The sequence below is a fragment of the Pleurodeles waltl genome, chromosome 12 (assembly GCF_031143425.1).
Source record: "Pleurodeles waltl isolate 20211129_DDA chromosome 12, aPleWal1.hap1.20221129, whole genome shotgun sequence".
NCBI lineage: Eukaryota > Metazoa > Chordata > Amphibia > Caudata > Salamandridae > Pleurodeles > Pleurodeles waltl.
The window spans coordinates 381,339,138-381,351,879 of record NC_090451.1 but is presented as its reverse complement, the minus strand read 5'-3'; positions in this window follow the sequence as shown (position 1 = coordinate 381,351,879).

Genomic DNA, 12,742 nt, shown 5'->3' with positions numbered 1-12,742 from the left:
GCCCTGCCCCTGTCGCCCCTGCTGCCCTCAGTGAGGAGGTCATTGACCTCCTAAGGACCATCATTGTTGGGCAGTCTACCCTTTTGAATGCCATCCAGGGTGTACAAAGAGAGGTGCACCAGAGTAATGCATACCTGGAGGGCATTCATTCGGGTCAGGCTGCCCATCAGCGATCGTTCAACGCTCTGGCCTCAGCACTGACGGCAGCAATTGTCCCTGTCTCTAGCCTCCCCCCTCCAACTTCCTCCACCCAGACCCAATCCCCTGTACCTCTGCCTATCCCAGACACACCTACAGACCAGCATGCACACACCTCAACACCCAAGGGAATCTCATCCAGACATAAGCACCACACATCACACAAGCATTCACACAAGCAACATCCACATGCAGACATACCAACAGCCACTGCCTCCACTGTGTCCCCCTCCTCCTCGTCTCCCTCCTCCCTCCCTGTGACGTCTCCACTCACACTTGCATGCACAACATCTTCAGCCACTACATCCATCACCAGCACACCCACCAGAACACTCCGCACACGTGCAGTCACCACCCCCACTACCATTTACACGTCCCCTGTGTCCTCTCCAAGTGTGTCTGTCACCCCCTCCTCCAAACTACACAAACGCAGGCAGCCACCCACCCAACAGCCATCCACCTCACAACAGCCTCCAGCCCAAGCACCTGCACCCAAAGATACCAGACTTCACACTCCTACAACCACATCCTCTTCCTCCACTCCCATACCCACTACACCTACCTGTCCCTCTCTTTCCAAATTGCTTTTCCTTTCCAAACTTGACCTCTTTCCTACAACTCCCCCACCCCGTCCATCTCATAAGACTCCAATCAGCACCTCAGCAACCACAAAACCGGGACCAGTGAAGACTGTTGTCCATGGACTGTGGAGTCCCCCACCCTCAAGGGCATCCAGTTCAGCTAGGAGCCAAGGCACGGCCAGCCCACCACCGGAAAAGCATCCTAAGATTGTAAGTGCCCGGCGCGAGCGACCAAAGACCCCAGGGACAAAAATCCCTACATTGGCTCCGGCAGGAAGTCAGGTGCCACCTGGCACACCGCCAAAGGTGGGAAAGGGCCACAAGCGTGCAGGGAAGGGTGGGAAGGGCAGCACGCCCGACAAGTCCGGCAGCAGGCCAGCTGGCCAGGAGGGCCCCACCAGCCCCATTCCAGGTGTGTAGGAGGACACACACAGGCCCGGTACTGCAGCCCAGGAGGGCCCCGCAAGCCACCAGACAGATGGGCAGGAAGGCCCCGCCAGCCACATGTCAGGTGGCGAGTGACATCCATGCCTGGGCCAGATCCGCTGACCAGGACACTCATCTCAAGCACCGCTCCTCTGGGCCCTTCATCTCAAGCACCGCTGAACAGGTCACCGCCGTCTCAAGCACCGCTGAACTGGGCCCTTCATCTCAAGCAACGCTCCGCTGGGCACCGCCGTCTCAAGCACCGCTGAACTGGGCCCTTCATCTCAAGCACCGCTCAACTGGGCACCGCCGCCTCAAGCACCGCTACGCTGGGCCCTTCATCTCAAGCACTGCTCCGCTGGGCCCTTCATCTCAAGCACCCCTGAACAGGGCACCGCCCTCTCAAGCACCGCTGAACTGGGCCCTTCATCTCAAGCACTGCTCCGCTGGGCCCTTCATCTCAAGCACCGCTGAACAGGGCACCGCCGTCTCAAACACCGCCGAACTGGGCCCTTCATCTCAAGCACCGCTCCGCTGGGCCCTTCATCTCAAGCACTGCTCCGCTGGGCCCTTCATCTCAAGCACCGCTGAACAGGGCACCGCCGTCTCAAGCACCGCTGAACTGGGCCCTTCATCTCAAGCACCGCTCCGCTGGGCACCGCCATCTCAAGCACCGCTGAACTGGGCCCTTCATCTCAAGCACTGCTCCGCTGGGCACCGCCGTCTCAAGCACCGCTCCGCTGGGCCCTTCATCTCAAGCACCGCTCCGCTGGGCCCTTCATCTCAAGCACCGCTGAACAGGGCACCGCCGTCTCAAGCACCGCTGAACTGGGCCCTTCATCTCAAGCACCGCTCCGCTGGGCACCGCCGTCTCAAGCACCGCTCCGCTGGACCCTTCATCTCAAGCACCGCTCCGCTGGGCCCTTCATCTCAAGCACCGCTGAACAGGGCACCGCCGTCTCAAGCACCGCTGAACTGGGCCCTTCATCTCAAGCACCGCTCCGCTGGGCACCGCCATCTCAAGCACCGCTGAACTGGGCCCTTCATCTCAAGCACTGCTCCGCTGGGCACCGCCGTCTCAAGCACCGCTCCGCTGGGCCCTTCATCTCAAGCACCGCTCCGCTGGGCCCTTCATCTCAAGCACCGCTGAACAGGGCACCGCCGTCTCAAGCACCGCTGAACTGGGCCCTTCATCTCAAGCACCGCTCCGCTGGGCACCGCCGTCTCAAGCACCGCTCCGCTGGACCCTTCATCTCAAGCACCGCTCCGCTGGGCCCTTCATCTCAAGCACCGCTGAACAGGGCACCGCCGTCTCAAGCACCGCTGAACTGGGCCCTTCATCTCAAGCACCGCTGGCCCATTGGCGGAAGGGGCAAGCCTGCATCTGTGTTGGGCAGGGCTGCACGAAGCACTCTGGGCACTAGTCCCCCTCCAGTACCAGTGGAGACTGTTATCCACTTGAGAGACTGTGGCTTTGCACTCCCCAGGATGGCACAGTGGGCACCCCACCCACTGTAGAGACTTGAGAGACTGTGGCTTCGTGGACTCATCTGGCTGAGGTGCCCCCTGAGGTGCCTGTAGTTTTCCTATCTGATGCCCCTGCAGTGTTCTCTTCGTTGGAGGCAGGTATCCTGTGTGGGCTTTGCCCATGTCTTTTGGCCCAGTGGCCCACGAACAATGGCTAATGGACATATCGGACTGGACAATTTATGTATATTAAGTTATAGATGTGTGATATATTTTATACTCAGTCTTACAATATAATTCGATATTTATAATCATTTCCTTTTGCCTTTGCATTCTTCCGGGGGGTTTGGGGGTGTAACTGTGATGTGTTGCTATGCATTGATGTGTCTGTTGTAGTGGGTGAGGGTGGGTGTGTCGCATATGTGTGTCCCCGTAATTTTTTGCCTCCCCCCTCCCCTGTGTCGTAGATGCAGTACTCACCGCTGTCTTCTGCGCCGGTGTTCGTGCTCCTGGTAGAGGAGAAGGAAGACAATGGCTGGTAGGATGTGTAGTTCGGGTTCCATGCTGTCCAGATTCCTCGTGGGGTGTATGGAGGTGAGCGTTTTCCGTTTGAAATGTCTGTTTCCGCCGTGTTTTTATCGGCGGGGCTACCGTCCCGGAAAAGGTGGCGGATTGGTGGGTTGTGATAGGGTGGGCGGTACATTGTCTCCCGCCTGTCTGTTGGCGGTGACCGCCGCACTGTTTGTTTGTCCCGCCGTGGAGGGCGGTGTGTTAAAGTGGCGGTCTCTGTTGGCGGTTTCCGCCAGGGTCGGAATTGCATTTTTTTTACTGCCAGCCTGCTGGCGGTTTGGCCGCCGCTTTAACGCCGACCGCCAGGGTTGGAATGACCCCCTTAGTCTCTTTTTCTGAAGATTTTCTTCAGCAGGATGAACCTGCCAGTCCAATCCGACCTCCTGGAGCCCTTCTCCGGATAAACGTCGCGGGAATCCTCGGTGGAGATTTTTACCTTCGGACTTAGTCGTTGTTTCGAGGTGAAAATCCTTCGACCGGGATAAACCTGGATCTTGATCCGAGGTCCCTGGAGCCCTCCTCGGATACGCTGGCTGGGAGGTCCCGGTCAACTTTTTACCTTCGGACTTAGCCTCTTTTTCTGAGATTTTCTTTACCGGGATGAACCTGCAAATCAGGCCGGGTCGCGGTTGAGGAAAGCCAGCTAGAGTTGCCGCGGCGGGTCGGTCCCTCAGTGGTCAGCTGGTTGATTTCTTCAGGAGTTGGTGCAGGGGACTCTGGTTAGCAATTTTTCACCTGTAGCAAACAGGGAGTCCCTCCTTGAACCAGTTGAAGCCAGGCAAAGTCCTTCTTGTGGTGAAGCCCAAGTGTGCAGCTGGTGCAGTCCTTCAGAGTGCAGGTTCCAGGTGCAGGCCAGCGGTCCAGCAGGGCAATCCTTCTTCTCCTTTGGTTCTTCCTTGTTGGATGTGGTAGGGAACTGAGGTGTGGGTGCAGGACTGCCAGTTTTATCCTTGCTCCTGGGTGAAAAACAGGGGGGTCCCGATACTCCAATCAGGTGCAGGGTCCTTCCCCCTGTGATGACCACTTCCTGGGAAGTGAGGCAAAAATCAATCCCAGGAGGCAACATTCTTCAAAAATCCATCATTGCTGAATCTGATTTTTGGAGGTTACATCTGGCTGAGCCCACCCACTGGTGTGGCTAAAAATCATAATCACACCCCTCTCCTGCCCTCTCCTAATCTAATCAAGGGGGCACCTAGTTGTCTGGGGTTGCAGGATGTGGGGGTGTTGCTGGGGTGCTCCAAATGTCCTTCTCTGCCTTTGAAGACCAGTATGGCAGCCCTCCCCCTTCCTGCCTCACCATCTGCTGAGGGCAAATTCCCTCCCACAGGCACATCTCTTTGTGTGAAGCCAGGCCACTTCACACCTTATCAAGGCAGCCTGGCCAGGCTGCCAGATGCTGGCCAATCAGGGCACAGCAGCAAAGACAATGCAGGGCTGAAATTGCCAACTTTTCAGGTAAAGTTTAAAACTCTTTACCTGAACAAGTTATATTAAATCCAACATCTGGAAGTTGTGGGATTTATTACAACAATTAACTTGATAAGAAACTCTTGGTATCCATTATTTAAGGGGACTTTAAAAATTTAAATAGCCCCTTCGCTGCCAGGCCTTTTCCCCATCCTGTGCCGAGCCTTTTTTTGGCTATTTGGGGCAGTTCGCTCTTAGGCCCTCATAACCTTTTGTTCACATAAGCTACCCATGCCAAATTTGCGTCCTTTTTTTCCAACATCCTAGGGATTCTAGAGGTACCCAGACTTTGTGGGTTCCCTTGAAGGAGACGAAGAAATTAGCCACAATACAGGAAAAAAGGGCTGCAGAAGGCAGCTCATGGTTTTTCCCCTAAAAATGGCATCAACAAAGGGTTTGCGGTGGCAAGATCACCATCTTCCCAGCTTTCAGGAACAGGCAGACTTGAATTGGAAAACCCAATTTTTCAATACAATTTTGACATTTTACTGGGACATAGCCCATTTTTACTATTTTTTATGCTTTCAGCCTCCTTCCAGCTAGTGACCAAAATGGGTGAGAAACCATTGCTGGATCCCAGAAAGCTAAACATTTCTGGAAAGTAGACAAAATTCTGAATTCAGCAAGGGGTCATTTGTGTTCATCCTACAAGTGTTTCCTACAGAAAATAACAGCTGAAATAAAACAATATTGAAATTGAGGTAAAAAAACAGCCATATTTCTCCACATTTTACTCTGTAACTTTTTCCTGCGATGTCAGATTTTTTAAAGCAATATACCGTTACGTCAGCTGGACTCTTTTGTTTGCAGGGATATATAGGGCTTGTAGGTTCATCAAGAACTCTAGGTACCCAGAGCCAATAAATGAGCTGCACCTTGCAATGGGTTTTTATTCTATACCGGGTATACAGCAATTTATTTGCTGAAATATAAAAAGTGAAAAATAGGTATCAAGAAAACCTTTGTATTTCCAAAATGGCCACAGGATAAGGTGTTGAGAAGCAGTGGTTATTTGCACATCTCTGAATTCCGGGGTGCCCACACTAGCATGAGAATTTCAGGGCATTTCTCAAATAGATGTCTTTTTTACTGCCTTACATTTGGAAAGAAAAAAATGTAGAGAAAGACAAGGGGCAATAACACTTGTTTTGCTATTCTGCGTTCCCCCAAGTCTCCCAATAAAAATGGTACCTCACTGGTGTGGGTAGGCCTAGCGCCCACAAAAGGAAATGGCCCAAAACACAACGTGGACACATCAAATTATTTCACAGAAAACAGAGGTGTTTTTTACAAAGTGCCTACCTGTAGATTTTGGCCTCTAGCTCAGCCGGCACCTGGGGAAACCTGGCAAACCAGCCCATTTTTGAAAACTAGACCCTTGGGGGAATCCAAGATGGGGTGACTTGTGGGGCTCTGACCAGGTTCTGTTACCCAGAATCCTTTGCAAACCTCAGAATTTGGGACAAAAAACACTTTTTCCTCTCATTTCGATGGCAGAATGTTCTGGAATCTGAGAGGAGCCACAAATTTCCTTCCACCCAGCGTTCCCCCAACTCTCCCGATAAAAATGGTACCTCACTTGTGTGGGTAGGCCTAGCGCCCACGAAAGGAAATGGCCCAAAACACAACGTGGACACATCACATTTTTTTACAGAAAACAGAGGTGTTTTTTGCAAAGTGCCTACCTGTGGATTTTGGCCTTTAGCTCAACCGGCACCTGGGGAAACCTGGCAAACCAGCCCATTTTTTAAAACTAGACCCTTGGGGGAATCCAAGATGGGGTGACTTGTGGGGCTCTGACCAGGTTCTGTTACCCAGAATCCTTTGCAAACCTCAGAATTTGGGCCAAAAAACACTTTTTCCTCTCATTTCGATGGCAGAATGTTCTGGAATCTGAGAGGAGCCACAAATGTCCTTCCACCCAGCGTTCCCCCAACTCTCCCGATAAAAATGGTACCTCACTTGTGTGGGTAGGCCTAGCGCCCATGAAAGGAAATGGCCCAAAACACAACGTGGACACATCACATTTTTTCACAGAAAACAGAGGTGTTTTTTGCAAAGTGCCTACCTGTGGATTTTGGCCTCTAGCTCAGCCGGCACCTCGGGAAACCTAGCAAACCAGCACATTTTTGAAAACTAGACACCAAGGGGAATCCAAGATGGGGTGACTTGTGGGGCTTGGACCAGGTTCTGTTACCCAGAATCCTTTGCAAACCTCAAGATTTGACCAAAAAAACACTTTTTCCCCTCATTTCGGTGACAGAAATTTCTAGAATCTAAGAGGAGCCACAAATTTCCTTCAACCCAGCGTTCCCCCAAGTCTCCTGATAAAAATGGTACCTCACTGGTGTGGGTAGGCCTAGCGCCCACAAAAGGAAATGGCCCAAAACACAACATGGACACATCACATTTTTTCACAGAAAACAGAGGTGTTTTTTACAAAGTGCCTACCTGTGGATTTTGGCCTCTAGCTCAGCCAGCATCTGGGGAAACCTGGCAAACCACCACATTTTTGAAAACTAGACACCTAGGGAAATCCAAGATGGGGTGACTTGTGGGGCTCTGACCAGGTTCTGTTACCAAGAATCCTTTGCAATCCTCAAAATTTGGCCCCAAAAACTTTTTCTTCTCATTTCGGTGACAGAAAGTTCTGGAATCTGAGAGGGGCCACAAATTTCCTTCCACCCAGCGTTCCCCCAACTCTCCCGATAAAAATGGTACCTCACTTGTGTGGGTAGGCCTAGCGCCCACGAAAGGAAATGGCCCAAAACACAACGTGGACACATGACATTTTTCACAGAAAACAGAGGTGTTTTTTGCAAAGTGCCTACCTGTGGATTTTGGCCTCTAGCTCAGCCGGCCCCGGGGGGGTAGAAATGGCCTAAAATAAATTTCCCCCCCTAGCCCCCAGGGGATCGACCCTAGGGAACTCCAAGATGGGGTGACTTGTGGGGCTCTGACCAGGTTCTGTTACCCAGAATCCTTTGCAAACCTCAAAATTCGGCCAACAAAAACACTTTTTCCTCTCATTTCGGTGACAGAAAGTTCTGGAATCTGAGAGGAGCCACAAATTTCCTTCCACCCAGCGTTCCCCCAACTCTCCCGATAAAAATGGTACCTCACTTGTGTGGGTAGGCCTAGCGCCCACGAAAGGAAATGGCCCAAAACACAACGTGGACACATCACATTTTTTCACAGAAAACAGAGGTGTTTTTTGCAAAGTGCCTACCAGTGGATTTTGGCCTCTAGCTCAGCCGGCCCCAGGGGGGGCAGAAATGGCCTAAAATAAATTTGCCCCCGTAACCCCCAGGGGACCGACCCTTGCCTATGGGGTCGCTCCCCCTGCGTGACATTGGCGCAAAAAAAAAGATCCCCGGTGCCTAGTTGTGACCTAAAATCGGCCGATTTGCCCCCAAGGGCGGCAAAAATGGTGTAAATACAATTTGCTCCCCAGGGGAGCGACCCTTGCCTAATGGGTCGCTCCCCATCTCTAAAAAACAAAACAAAAAAAAAAACAAAAAAATGTTTTTTTTGCCCTGGCGCCTAGAGGTTTCTGCCCCCATCGGCCTAATAACAAAAGGCCGATCTGCCACTGGGGGGGCAGAAATGGCCTAAAATAAATCCCCCCCACCCCCTGGGGAGCGACCCTTGCCTAAGGGGTCGCTCCCCATCTGTAAAACAAAAAAAAAACAAAAAAAATCCCCGGTGCCTAGTGGTTTCTGCCCCCCTTGGGGGCAGATCGGACTAATAAAATAGGCTGATCTGCCCCCCAGGGGGGCAGAAATGGGCTAAAATAAATTTGCCCCCAGGGGAACGACCCTTGCCTAAGGGGTCGCTCCCCTTGCGTGAAATTCGCAAAAAAAAAAAAAAAAACTCCCTGGTGTCTAGTGGTTTCTGTCCCCCTTGGGGGCAGATTGGCCTCATAAAAATAGGCCTAAATATAATTTGCCCACTAGGGGAGCGACCCTTGCCTAAGGGGTCGCTCCCCACCTCAAAAAAAAAAAAAAAGATCCCTGGTGCCTAGAGGTTTCTGCCCCACATGGGGGCAGATCGGCCTAATTATAGGCTGATCTGCCCCGAGGGGGGCAGAAAAAGCCTTTAAAAAAATGCCCCTCCTGGGAGCAATCCTTGCCCAAGGGGTCGCTCCCCTTGCATGAAATTCGCAACAAAAAAAAACTCACTGGTGTCTAGTGGTTTCTGTTCCCCTTGGGGGCAGATTGGCCTCATAAAAATAGGCCAATCTGCCCGGGGGGGCAGAAATGGCCTAAATATAATTTGCCCCCTTGCCCCCTAGGGGAGGGACCCTTGCCTAAGGGGTCGCTCCCCACCTCAAAAATATATAAAAAAAAAATGCTCCCTGGTGCCTAGAGGTTTCTGCCCCCCCCCCCCCCCCCGGGGGCAGAAAAGGCTTTAAAAAAAATGCCCCCCCCTGGGAGCGACCCTTGCCCAAGGGGTCGCTCCCTCATGCCAATTACATTAAAAAAAATAAAAATCTGGTGTCTAGTGGGCGTTTTAGCAGCCGCTAAAAAGCTGAAAGAGACTTCAAAGGGAAGGAAATAACTTTCCTTCCCTTTGAAGTCTCTCGGCCTCCTCCACGTGATCGGAAGAGAAATGCTTTTGCATTTCTCTTCCGATCGCGCTGGAAGCTGAGCTTCCAGCGCAATGGAGGAGGCCCTCTGTGACAATCAGCGCGCGATCGCACGCTGACATCACAGGGGGGGGGTCAGGGGTGGAAGGGGAAGGGCTTCCCCTTTCATCCCTGCCTTGGGGGGTGGGGGAGAGTCCCACAGAGGGAGCGCTAGCGCTCCCTCTGGGATCTGTGCCCAGGACGTAACAGTTACGTCCTGTGCACACGAGCACTGTGCCTCAGGACGTAACCATTACGTCCTGGGCACAGAAGGGGATAAAGTCTCCCCATTCCAGCCTATGAAGGCCATTCACTACAATGAGGGAAAAATGAATTTGGCTGTTTTTACCTCACCAGGGCTTATAAAACTACTTTTATAAGGTCCCTGCTAATAGTTACATGGCACCCAGCCCTAGAGGCACATAGGGCACACCTTAGGGGTGACTTATATGGAAAAATAAGGTAGTTTAAGACTTTGGAACTACTTTTAATTCCAAAGTCCAATTTTCATATAACTTTAATTTAAAAGCAGCCAGCAAGGCAGGCCTGCCTTTACAATGACACTGGGCACCTCAGCAGTGCACCTATGGGTGCACTACCTATGCTGTGGTCCCTAAACCTACATGCCCTACCATACACTAGGGACTTATAGGTAGGTTAACTTAGCCAATTACAATTAGCCTAATTTGCATATCCACTTTACACAGAGTACTGGCCCTGGGACTGGTAAGCAGTACCCAGGGCACAGCCAAGAGTCAGTAACCACTAGTACCTGTCCAAGTGGGGGTGACCAGGGCAAAAAGGAGGACTTTCCTACACAGAGCCTCAGTGACACAGTTAGGCACTACACAGGCATATGCATTAGGCCATAATTTATGAACACTGGGGTCCTGACCAGCAGGATCCCAGTGAGACAGGAAAACAAATACTGACATATAGGTTTTTATCTATGAGCACTGGGGTCCCAGCTAGCAGGATTCCAGTGATACAATAAAAACACACTGACACATACTCACAAACAGGCCAAAAGTGGGGGTAACCATGCTAGAAAGAGGCTACTTTCCTACACCTCCCCAGAACCTTCTTTAAATAACCACACAGAGTCCTTTTGAAACTCAGATGGGGAGCGGGTATGGCGCTGCCAGTGCTACACCGACTGCAGCGGGAGGGAGGAATGGGTTCCCTTGACTATGAGAGGTACTATTTAGCAGCCCAGTTGCGGTGGCCCAGACAGTGGCTTGGCACGGAGGCTTCCTCTGAGAGATCAACCATTATCATAATACTTGGAGATGTCCAAGTTTATACATGGATCTCAGCCACAGGAGCCCAATTCAAGGAGGAGTCACACCAGATGAAGGTAGCACCCTTGTACAGGGACCGCTATGTAAAGGGAAGGGTCCCACAGGAGTCCTATTCCCCAATTATCCAGATATGGCAAATGCCAGCCCTACAGGAGGTAGCTCATTGATTTGACTTGTCCCCATGAAAGGCGGCTGAAATACTCATCATTGGAGACCTTTATCACACGGGGCCTTATCCCCTTTCAGGCATTATGGGTACCTACAGGATAGCGGGAGGGCAATTTTTAATCAACCATGCAATCCAACATGTGAATCATCATAGGAGAGGTGCTAATGGGATGGAGCCATTCCAAACCCTGATGCTGCATGCCATGTTATCACATAGTGGCACAAAGCACACCACTACACAATGCACTACAGTCACTGCACAGGGGAAGACTGCAGGAGCCTACGACAAATCAAATTCAGCCCTACCACTACCATTAACAGACAAATAGTGGTGTCAAGCACCTCAACTCGTTAAAGGGGTGTCACACAACTTGCGCTTCCAATTTACGCAGTGTAACTTTTTACACCAAACACACCTCACCCCACCCCACATCAAGCACGTTTCCTGGCACATCCTCGGAATGCCCCAGATGCTGGCTTCTCCCATGTGGTCTGGGAATCTACAATATTACAGCACAATTGGTGGGAAATAATGGAAATCATGGCTGTGATTGTAGATCATACACATTCACCTACCCCCAAATCATGGGTGTTGGGAATTCTACCTAAAGCAAAGGGAATAAGCACACACATAAGCTCATTGACTTTGCTTTCATCCTTTTTTTTTAAAACACCACCTTGCTATGACATGGAAAGCACCACCTGCCCCAGACATTAAGAGATGGTTAGGGACACTCCAGACAAGGCATGTGCCATACATTCATTGGAGACAGTTAATGTTCTATATCAATCATAAATACAATACGAGCTCAATGATACATGGGGTTATTTGTCAAATTGTGGCTAGGGGCTCGGGAGAGCTGGTCATACTGAGTATGATGACTTTACAGTACCAGAATGATTAGATTTGTGAACATGGAATATATTAAATGCTGTTATCAGGAAGAAACTGACCTAGATATTTAAAATTATTTTCTATGGGGATTGGAGACTGCATATTATTCAAATGAATACCTATGAGATACAGAGAGCAAAAAGAAATACTAATGCGTTTTTGGATACATAGGTTAACATTATTTTAGCTTACCTAGTTTTCTGTATGTATTGTGCAGCCTTGAACAAGAGGCAAAGGGGGTCATTACAACCCTGGCGGTCAAAGACCGCCAGGGTTGTTTTGGCGGATTTCACCACCAGCAGGCTGGCAGTGAAATCCCTGGTATTACGACCACGGCGGAAGCGCCGCGGTTGCACCGCCGGGACTGGTGGTTCCCCGCCACTTTAGTCCCGGCGGGAGTAATCCTCCAGGGCAGCACTGCTTGCAGCACTGCCTAGGGGATTACGAGTCCCCATCCCGCCAGCCTTTTCATGGCGGTTTGCACCACCATGGAAAGGCTGGCGGAAAGGGGAGTCGCGGGGCCCCCTGTCACGGCCCGTGCAGCTTTTCACTGTCTGCTATGCAGACAGTGAAAAGCGCGACGGGTGCAACTGCACCCGTCGCACGGCTGCAACAACGCCGGCTCCATTTGGAGCCGGCTCCTGTGTTGTGGCCGAGATCCTCGCTGGGCTAGCGGGCAGAAACCAGGTTTCCACCCGCCGGCCCAGCGGAGATCTCCTCAAGGCTGCGGCGGGAGTGTGGCCGCATTGGCAGGCCGCCCGGCAGTCAGTCCTTGGCGGGCGGCTTCAGCCGCCCGCCAAGATCGTAATGACCCCCAGAGTCTTACTACACGTGTTGGCTGTAATATGCTACATATTGATATTTATGCAAGATAGATGATCCACAATTTTCAGCTGCATTTCTTGATGTACAAATTGGATTTGATGATCTGCAACTTTTCAAGAGACAAACAACAATAAAAACAAGATATTTTGGCACATAAACAGATATCTTTTCCTCAGATGAATAAAAATGTGTACAAGTCATATAACTACGCTGG